This window comes from Embiotoca jacksoni, unplaced genomic scaffold (genome assembly GCF_022577435.1).
Source record: "Embiotoca jacksoni isolate LCO1_2020_lvr unplaced genomic scaffold, fEmbJac1.0.p SCAF_17, whole genome shotgun sequence".
Classification (NCBI taxonomy): domain Eukaryota; kingdom Metazoa; phylum Chordata; class Actinopteri; family Embiotocidae; genus Embiotoca; species Embiotoca jacksoni.
Window position 1 is genome coordinate 9273069 of NW_027185307.1, and position 11511 is coordinate 9284579.

Sequence of the window (11511 nt, forward strand, 5' to 3'; positions counted from 1 at the left end):
ATCTGTGACAGAATGTGCATTTAATATATCAATCACACTCAATAATTAATCAATGCAATGTCATCCAGGCGAGTACCAATGACTTGACATGCAGCCTAAAACAACTACCTTGACAGGAACAAATACACAAAAAAAACAGGGGAGCTTAAGATAACCGAGATAACTGATGGACCAGGGCTATTCCTTCTAATCCAAAGTGAAAGCAAAACCAAATTTGAGCACGTTAATATTTCCTGTTAATGCTTCAGCAGCTATCGCTAAGTGCGCTATGTATACTAAGTAAATGTCACAGCATATTCTTTACAATCTAATTGCTCAGAAAAAAAAAAATCTCTTTAGCTGCACCTTCAAGTCATCTTTGGAAATGCTTCCATTTCTAACCCGACATCAATCATCAAAAAGGTTTTTTGTGCTTCGCGTCATGCACCATACATGCAGTCCATCAGACATTCCGTTGAATTCTGCATATTAGCAGGTACATCCAGTAAACAGCTGACCAGCAAAGTATGAGAGTCGACCCTGCGCTTGAGTTTGGTCTCATTGATCCTTTAAGAGAATATTCAGGATCTCGTAGCATCGAGTCATGGAAGACAGAATTGCCTTAGCTTTGCAGACTTTTTTGGTCTCCCTCCTGTTTTTTTTCGGCTTGTTCCTTTTTTGACTTGTTACTGTCCTCTTCCTCTTCAATGTCACGTTGGGGTCTTTAGTCTGGTCAGGAAACACAAACATATGCTGATTAGTATGCTGCTTGGCTTAATATGTTGTGTTTAAATATGCTATACAAACAAACTTGACTAAATCCTATTTACTGGTTCTTTAAAAGAAGCTCTTAAAGCAATCATGTTACAATGTGAGCAGGTATGATAAACCGGACCTGGTTTATGCTGCAGTATGACTCAGACTTCAACAATGAGCCTGAATCATCAAATCTGATTCTGATGGTTGTCTTACACTCTTAAAGCCGAAGTATAGGTGAACAGCAAAAAAAACTGATCAAGGAGTAAAGAGTGTGATTTCCCATTACATTTTGAGAAAAGGCCATTTATCAGGTATCTAAATCTATGTGACTTGGAAATACACCTCACAACCTGAAGTAGTTGTAGTAGTTTGGCTTTGCCTGGCACCAAGGGAAGTAGTTTAAGAGACAAATGATGTTTGGATACACTCAACAGCCACATAACCTATCTGTGAGTCACCCACTCTCTGGCAGAAGGAAATACTACAGCCTGCCAACATTCCACTGGATTTTGTTAAGTAAATATTTCACCTCTCAGGCAAAAAAAAACACACAAAAAAACCCCGATTCCTGTTGCTGCCCCTTTCATCAGAAAAGTACAACATGAAACTGAATTCATTAAGAAGTTACCATACATCTAAATTTTTCACTTTTTAACCAGGTAACATTATAAGACTTACCGGTTTCTCAAGACAAGGGCAACGTATTGAGGTCAGGACAGACGTGGTCAGTCTCTCTGCGTGGGAAAGTCTTAAATTCTTCATTCTGCAGGTTAGTATTTGCAAGGTGTTCACAATAATCTGCAAAATAAAGGTACGTTAGTCCTTTGCAACATTTCAATAATACAGAGTGTAGCCTCCGTGACCGCAAAAACTGAGATCTCTGTTATGCTACGCTAGGTGTACGGCTTTAAACAAATCCATTGGAAAAATGGGATGGTATCTCGTCTCCTGGTGGTTTGATTGTTAATGTCATTTCAAGCATGTAAATGTAAAATGAAAAGCTGTGGCAGGATCTCTGTTTTTATGGTCACAGTGTACATTTGTTTTTTATATTTCAAGCACTAAAGTATTACTCACTGTGCTGTCTGAAGTGCAGCTGAGTGGCATGTGTACCAGTTCTGGGCAGGATGAGTTTTGCAACAAGGTTGTGATACTTTCCCTCTTGAAAGAATGAGATCATGAAGACGGTTAATATTAGTGTCATGACTGAAAGACCAAGTATTAACAGGGGAACTCGTGTTTGTCTTGTATTTTTTGATTTTCAATAACATGTTTGAGGAATCATTTAGAAATATTTTATTGTTTCAACTGGTTGTATCAAAAATTTCGATGAAAAAAAAAAAAAGGGTTGACACTGAATTCCTGCAAATGTATTTCTCACTTCACTTCTGACTGGCTGCATCTTAAATTATCAAAAATGAAGTCAAATTATCCACAGAATGTGAAGAAATGGCTGCATTCACATGTCAAAAGACGCCCATGTGTTGTGTTACAGACATTTTCTGAATTTGGCATCCTAACCAGCCAGCCCCGGCCCGTCCCTTTTCGTCATCCCACTTTGTACCACACAATGGAAAAGCAGGTCACTGCAGTGTCCAGTCTGCCCTCAGTCCAATATGAGAGGAGGAAAAAGCATATTCAAACCTCTTATTGTTATCGTTGGCATTGCTTTCCACTGCTGGAGAGAGCTCAAAGGGAATAAAGGAATGAAGTTTGATGCTGAACTCGCAATGTTTCTTTTAGACTGGAGAGTAAACTGCAATTAATGCGAAAAGTGGCTATGTACCAATAGCGTTTAATGGCAGCTAATTGTATAACATCGTGGATGTACTGGTTATAGGACATACTGGGTTAATAAATCCAAGTGAACCTTTAAAAAAAAAAAAATCCATTACGTTTTTATCAGCAGTATCTGTGTTTTTATCAGGCAGTCTCTATGATCGTCATTAAAGGCACATGAGGGCGGGTTGCATGCGGTCTGTTCCCAGATATTACGTCCCAGGCTGAATGCAATAAACTCGATTAGCTTGTCATCTAATGACATGAACCACTGTTTTCTTGCTAATTTTTTTTTTTAGTTAAGCAAGTAATTATGCAAACTATAGGCTTAACCGATCACCTTTTTTTTTTAATCTACTTGTTGAATACAATCTTGCTTTAAAATCACCAGTTCTTGAAGAATTCAGAAGAATTGAAAAGTTCAGATTCTGCGATCGGCCATGATATTCTTGCAGTCGCTCCTCGTGCCTAAACCAAACCAACATTACCAACACTGGTGGTCACCGATTTTGGTGTTACACCGAACTGAGAAGACTGCCTGGATTCTACAATGACTCACTATTGCCCCTAATGTATAAAGTGGGACTACAAGATGGGACTTCATTTTTTTTTTTACAAATGGCACCTGTACGATATTGAAAGGAAAAAAAAGGAAAAGAGAAGGGAAAGTTCAACCTGAAAAATGCTTGACATTTAAAACCTAATATTAAGTTGCAGCTGCTTTTGCACAATTTACATCTCCAGTGTCTCAGGATTTTGCTGTAACTTGTCTGCTTCCCTTAACAGTACATGTCCTCCTTGGATATTATATTTCAGAAGAGAAATCATTAAATGTTAATGGATGTCACTAAGGTTCAACCTATCACTACAATACTTGGAAAAAGTCACACATTTTGAGCAGGTAATCTATTCAGTGCCCTGAAATGGGGATGCATCCTTCCCGTATTGACCTCTTGAGCTTTTGTTGCTTAGCCGTAGTGCTTGCTTTTTAGTGGATGATGAATCTATTGCCATCGTAGGCAGAATGGTACAATAGATAGAGACATAGAATTGGTGTCTTACTTACTGTGTTGTCCATAAGAGTTTGCACAATTCTCATGTAGTGCGCTCTAACTTCTGTTGGGGCCCTTTTGGTGTCACAGGATAGAGATAGAGGTAGAAGCAGAAGAGCGAGGAGACTGATGCTCAGAAGAGGCTGCAGGTTTATGGGCACAGTGTGAGGGACACAGTGAGAGAGTGAGACACAGAGGTCAGACACATAATCCAAAGCCTTTTTGCATATAATACAGTTTGAACAAAAACAAGGGAGTACTTGCTGTGGTTGAATCTTGGGGGGATATAAAATACATGACCCACCTTGGGATCACTCGATATAATGTGCCAATGTTTTCTGACCAAAATCTTAAATGCTGACAATAAGTGGTATCTTGAAATGCAGGCCTTTTGAATATGGTAAGTCAAACATCATGCTGTCTACATCACCACAGGACAATACATTCAAAAAAAAAAAAAAAAAAACCTCACTGGAAACCACCAAGGAACTAACATCATTTTCAGAATGTCACATGTAATGTTAGCATTTGACATCGATTTATACCTCTTTAGAAAATACTCTGGTTGCTAGCAGGATGGAGTAGGTGGAGAGAGGGAGAGATAGAGGGAGAGAGAGAAGGAGAGATCACAAAACAGGTGAGAAAGTGAACAAAAGGTAAAGTCAAGATTGTTATCGTGGCAAAACAGAAAGAGTTTAGCAAAGTAAAAACATTCCATACACACATGCATATACATACATATATAGATGCTATGTGTCTCTTTCCCACATTAAATACTTTCCTGAAGTACACTTGGCCTTCATTTTAAACAGGAAATCATCAAAACACTCGTTTTCTTATTACAGTTGAACTTTTTCAAAGTAGTTTTGGGTCTCAGATTGTCTGGAACAGGTGTGCCTCTTTGCCATGCACACAGTTCGGAGGGACAACCTAATTTGACAACATTTACTGCCTACTAGTAGGCAAATTCAATAAAAAGTATTATTGTTATAAATTAAATTAAATGTAGGAAAATATTTATATGTTAATTGTTATCCAGTGAATTATATGGGGGGGGGGGGGGGGGAGGGGGGTGTTAAACCCCTTTGCAAGGCACTAAGCATTCTTATTAGGGGCTGAGACCCCCCTGGTCCTGATCCTGATCCTAGAGTCGCCCAGGTTGATTTTCTGAATATCTCCTTAGAGTCAATTACTGTAAACCAGGAGCCAATTCCCGTAAATCCTAACTTTATTTCAGTTTCTTTCTGACTGTCAGATAGGAAGTTACTAACACGGAATTCCCCAGGGTTGGAAAAACCCATTAAGTCTTCTGCACAGTAAACGAGCCAGTCGGTCGGTGGAGAAGGCAGAGAGTCGGATGCGCGTGAAGTCGGCTCCCGGTAAGTTCAGAAGACGCTACACTCCGCTGCATTACATACAGGCTTTGCATGCGTGCTTTGTTTAACACTGGCCTGACTTAACCTCGAAATCAAAGCTGATTTCGTGAGTTCAATTTGAGTTTCATTCAGTGCGTCACAAGTGAGCTTAAATGATATTACTTAATACCTAGACTTTACTTACCATTGGTCATTCTTCATTTATAGTCACCGCAGGCTAAAGCTGGACACGGACACTATCGAGTACGTCTTCATTGCTGCCCAGATGCTTACAGTTTCTGTGGCTTTATAACGTGAAAACAAGCACCGCCGTCTTCTCACTACTCCCGCATGTGATTTCTTTTGCGCTCAGGGATACTCCTTTCCCACGTCCGACGTTACGCAGCTGTACAACCGCAGCATGTGACCTTACTTCCGCGCTAACAGAGGTTTCGCTTTACTATCAGTTAGATTAACGTGTAAAAAAAAAAAAGAAAAAAGAAAAAGATTCTCCCGCCATGTGAGCTAATCTTCCCGGACACCAAAGTTTGAAGTGATGGATGGAGACAAACTGTGTTTTACGTGTCAAAACAGCTGTTTCCCCTACTATGTGGTGGGCAGGTTTGCATTATTTCATGCAGTTGCAGGACATCTGGGTCTAGTTTTTACACCCTTCTGTACTGTCCTCCACCAAACTTCCATTTCACTGACACCAATCTGGACACAGAAATACCTGCATTCCTGAGAAATTCACAACATGCTGAAATTAGAACCCATTTCAGCTATTATATATATATATATATATATATATATATATATATATAAATGTCAGATATTCCTTCAAAGAGAGATGGATTGATGGATCTATACTTTATAGATCCGTTTTTTGTTTTTTTAAAGAAGACATCAAATTACAGAACATGAACATTCGATATTTCTTTAGGAAAAACTCAAAATTTCGCTCAGCTGTAGTCTTTCATTTGTCCTTTGAAACAGCTGAAACAACTTTATATGCCAATTTAGGACTCCACCTGTGCACACAAAAAGATAACAGCTCAAGCGGAGGCAATAAAAGACATAAATATGGCTGGTGAGCAGTCTTGTTTATAACAGGGTTATGCATGCATGCTAGTGGCATCATTAGGATTTAGTAGCAAGTGCAACTGTGCATTCAGTGTAACCGAACCATAATGGTATTTGGTCAAGCAGGTCATGGTTCAGGAATCCATCTGCAGTGAAAAATAATTCTAAAGGTTTCAAAAAAGACGCAAGACGAGGACTGTCCATTTGGTCCGCGTTTTAATCATCCATGCTCGAGTACAGATCGTGTTTTATTTTGTTGTACACCATTAGAACAAGATGTCATAAATTGATTGGAAAAACTTGTAATAACAGTTTTGTCCGACCTGTCAGAGTTCACTTTGTTACTTTCCCCCTGACTGTATTTTGGACATTACATCACCCTACGTGGCTAAGCAAAGGCAAATTTTATTGAGCAATTTTTTTTAATGATTAACAACTAATATCGTATGCTAAAATTTCCCTGGACTTCCCTGAAACTTAGCTTCTATGAATTGCGAGTGGATGTCATATAATGTACATAATAGAGCCTGCTCACTACCATCTTCCGCTTGCAAAATTTCATAGCAATAGAAACAAAATAAACAACAAACTAAAATAGACAAAAATTCATGACGGAACAACCACGGATAGAAAACTTGGTAATGTCAGTGTCAGTAACAGCCAATTATCTTTAATTATGACAGGAGCAAAGAATAACACCTCATATCTGGAATATAAACGTGACATAGCCGGCTACTAATCAGCTGTTTATTATTTATTTTATTGTGTGAGTGCACTTCTGTGACAGACATGATTGATGGTACTCCTGTAGATAAATTTAAAAGCAATTTAGGTTTTCTTGTCGAAAATCGACATAATATATACATATATATATATATATATATATATATATACATATATATATATATATATATATTTATTTTTTAACCAAAGACAATTTACCTACACAGCTCTAAGTGAACTAAATGTCCACACATATTTTTGCATCCTGCACTCCAGTATCCTGTATTATCCACCCGAGATGTTATCTTCCATCCTTAACAGGTGCGAGGAAGCAGGAGGTAACATCTGCAGCTGAGGCACAGATGCTGTTAGTGGATTTACTGCAGCGAAACAGTTTCAACGCAGGACCAATTTAAACTTACAGGGGAAAAAGTGTCCCATCTCCCATTCTGTTTCTAATGATGTACATGAGAGCCTTTCATTTGTACTGATGCAGCTAGATTAAAGGTTATCCCTGTCATTTTGAAATCGCGCACATGAATCTCACGCTTTTCATATGCTGACTAGTTGGTGCAAACAAATCACTTCAGTAGTGAAGATGCACACTCTGCATTTCTTTAGTTATCTTTGTTCAGATTTTGCAACAATAACCATCTGTGTTTTTAACCCTTATTCTTACAGGGTTAAACAAATTCTGTCACTGAACATCAGAGCAGAAAGCAAATGTCTTTTTGGATGTTTTGGATTTTAGTTTGGCTAAATTGCTTGCAAATTATTCCTCTGTGTCTGTATTTTGCAACTGTAACTGTGATATATCACCTAGTAATGCTGTTATTGGCTTTTTGATAAATACAAGTATTGAAATGTGTGTGTGTGTGCGTGTGTGTGTGTGTGTGTGTGTGTGTGTGTGTGTGTTGCAGTGTTGGAATCCACAGTAATTAAAGACATCCATCAGATTATGACAGTGTTGCCAGGAAGCATTGTATCGTGAGACTTGAAACAAGGCCACGGAAACCCGAATATCAAACACATCGATTATGTTCCACAACAAGACTCGTCTTGTTTCTTGGTGCGTTGTGATTCACTTTCGAGCTATGTGTGGGATGTACTGAGACATAGGACATGAAAGGTGTTTAGATCCTTCTATTTCTTTCACTTTGATTGTCTCCACTTACAATCTGTGTGGTGATGGAAATGTCCCTCTTTTTAGCTGATCAAGCCTTCTGCAATGTTGATGATACATATTAAATATTGTAACAAGTGCATTCATGTTTGCTGCGTTCTACATGCAGGAGGTTTGCAATGTCCGAATGTTGTCAAGCATTTCTGCATTGTCACGCCCAATGCACAGTATGTTGTCTTTACACCTGCACCTTTCAGCACCTGGAAAATATTTGAGTCAGCTTACTAGAAATGTTATAACGAGCGTGTAAAATGATACTCATCATTCCCAGCGGGTCTCAATTCCAACAAAACTTGAATTAAGATGTAAAGTGGGCCTTTACGCACTACCTAAAACTATTGAATTGTATTACCATTATGTTTTTCTAAATACTAGTCAGCCGTATCTGTTTATGAGCAAATAAATGTCAGGTAAATTATTGTGACACACTTCCAAAAGCTCTGCTGAGTAGTGAACAACAATCTCTCATCTCCTTGCCCTTTTAATACCTCGGCTCCCCTGCTTGCATGAGAACTGCACTCCTGCTTATCTTCCTGTGAACAAGACACTACCAGATGAAAGCACCTCCAGATGGGTATACTGTCTGGAGCAATCTGAGCTGGTTTAAAATAAGTAAATCAGCCTATGTAGGTGGGAAAGTGTCTCATTCGGATGGGGAAGGGACATGTCCAGGTGGGAAAGAGACACACTTGGATGGGAGTGAGACACATTCACATGGGAAAGGAGATATTGTTGTCAATACACAGAGTAAAGTACATTTTCCAACATAGAGAATGGTAAATACATTGAACATAGTGATTTTTCTCCATCAATAAATACATTGAAAGACCCTCTCAGATTGCATTTAGGTTATTATACAAAATTGTGTTGTAAAAATACTGCAGCTGACTTCAATTGATTTCAAGAGTGGTGGAGATTTTGAAAATGGCGTGTTCTTTTTCATCACATTTTCTTTGGGAATGAACATCTTGACCAAGTATAGTTGATCGAATTCCTTTTATAGTTTCACTTCTGTCAGATCTGTGGTTTGTTGGTTGGTTTTGTTGTAATTTTTCTGTTGAATGTCCACACCTGTCTTTAGGCTTGTTTTACTCTATTTAAGACAAAGCATATATATATATATATATATATACATATATTTAGTGACACTTGCCGAACAGCAACTCATTTATGCAATGTTTGGTGCAACACAAGGTGGAGTGAATAACAATTGATTTTCCATCTTCAGGTAGGTGATTTTAGAATTTATTTCAAAAGTTGTGGGCCATTTTCAGTGAATTAAGATCAAAATAACCTCAAACACCTCATACATTTTTATCCCAGGGTGCGTTTTCCGAGTGATATTGCCTGATAAACAAGCAAAATTATAGAATCATGATTACTGTCACATGGCTGCCAGCTAACTGGACATCATGCTGTTGCTATTTGATCTTTGCAGGAAATTGAAGTAGTTGACAATGTCATGTGGTCTGGAAATGTGAATATTATGTAACTTGTTACCTAGAATTTTATTCAGTAATGACTCCTCGAATCTTTCTATATGTAGCCTGCTGAGGAAAAGCTTGCAATAATGAAATAAACATAGATGTAGGAAGTCATTTTTTCAACTTTTTTTTTGTTTTGTATCCACGCCTGCATACTTTTATGCAGCTTTGCACAATGACAGAGACATGAGGGTGTGACTTTGAAACACATCCTGGAATACATTGTTGCTTCATATTCTAAAGTGAAAACCACAACACCGAGACCATTTCTCGTAAATTGAGTTGCAACACATTTTATGAATGAGAAAGTTTTGAGAATAAAAAAGTATTTTTTACATTTTAAGGGAAGTGATTGCACAATAGTGCTTTCATTAAACTAAGCTATGCTTCTGTGTTTTATCTGAGTACACAGAGTATAGTTATTTGCATCTTGCAGAGTTTTTTATCAGAATGTAAACCAGTGTGGAAGAGCAACACAATATCTCCCGTGTGCAGGAGCATTTTGTTACAAATTAGCTGAGAGTATAGGTTACATTTACAGTGGGGCAAAAAAGTATTTAGTCAGCCACCAATTGTGCAAGTTCTCCCACTTAAAAAGATGAGAGACGCCTGTAATTTTCATCATAGGTACACTCCTGTAATTTTCATCATAGGTACACTTCAACTATGAGAGACAAAATGAGAAAAAAAATTCCTGAAAATCACATTGTCTGATTTTTAAAGAATATATTTGCAAATTATGGTGGAAAATAAGTATTTGGTCAATAACAAAAGTTCATCTCAATACTTTGTTATATACCCTTTGTTGGCAATGACAGAGGTCAAACGTTTTCTGTAAGTCTTCACAAGTTTTTCACACACTGTTGCTGGTATTTTGGCCCATTCCTCCATGCAGATCTCCTCTAGAGCAGTGATGTTTTGGGGCTGTCGCTGGGCAACACGGACTTTCAACTCCCTCCACAGATTTTCTATGGGGTTGAGATCTGGAGACTGGCTAGGCCACTCCAGGACCTTGAAATGCTTCTTACGAAGCCACTCCTTCGTTGCCCGGGCGGTGTGTTTGGGATCATTGTCATGCTGAAAGACCCAGCCACGTTTCATCTTCAATGCCCTTGCTGATGGAAGGAGGTTTTCACTCAAAATCTCACGATACATGGCCCCATTCATTCTTTCCTTTACACGGATCAGTCGTCCTGGTCCCCTTGCAGAAAAACAGCCCCAAAGCATGATGTTTCCACCCCCATGCTTCACAGTAGGTATGGTGTTCTTTGGATGCAACTCGGCATTCTTTCTCCTCCAAACACGACGAGTTGAGTTTTTACCAAAAAGTTCTATTTTGGTTTCATCTGACCATATGACATTCTCCCAATCCTCTTCTGGATCATCCAAATGCTCTCTAGCAAACTTCAGACGGGCCTGGACATGTACTGGCTGAAGCAGGGGACACGTCTGGCACTGCAGGATTTGAGTCCCTGGCGGCGTAGTGTGTTACTGATGGTAGCCTTTGTTACTTTGGTCCCAGCTCTCTGCAGGTCATTCACCAGATCCCCCCGTGTGGTTCTGGGATTTTTGTTCACCGTTCTTGTGATCATTTTGGCCCCACGGGGTGAGATCTTGCGTGGAGCCCCAGATCGAGGGAGATTATCAGTGGTCTTGTATGTCTTCCATTTTCTGATAATTGCTCCCACAGTTGATTTCTTCACACCAAGCTGTTTACCTATTGCAGATTCAGTCTTCCCAGCCTGGTGCAGGTCTACAATTTTGTTTCTGGTGTCCTTTGACAGCTCTTTGGTCTTGGCCATAGTGGAGTTTGGAGTGTGACTGTTTGAGGTTGTGGACAGGTGTCTTTTATACTGATAACAAGTTCAAACAGGTGCCATTAATACAGGTAACGAGTGGAGGACAGAGGAACCTCTTAAAGAAGAAGTTACAGGTCTGTGAGAGCCAGAAATCTTGCTTGTTTGTAGGTGACCAAATACTTATTTTACCGAGGAATTTACCAATTAATTCATTAAAAATCCTACAATGTGATTTCCTGGATTCTTTCCCCCCATTCTGTCTCTCATAGTTGAAGTGTACCTATGATGAAAATTACAGGCGTCTCTCATCTTTTT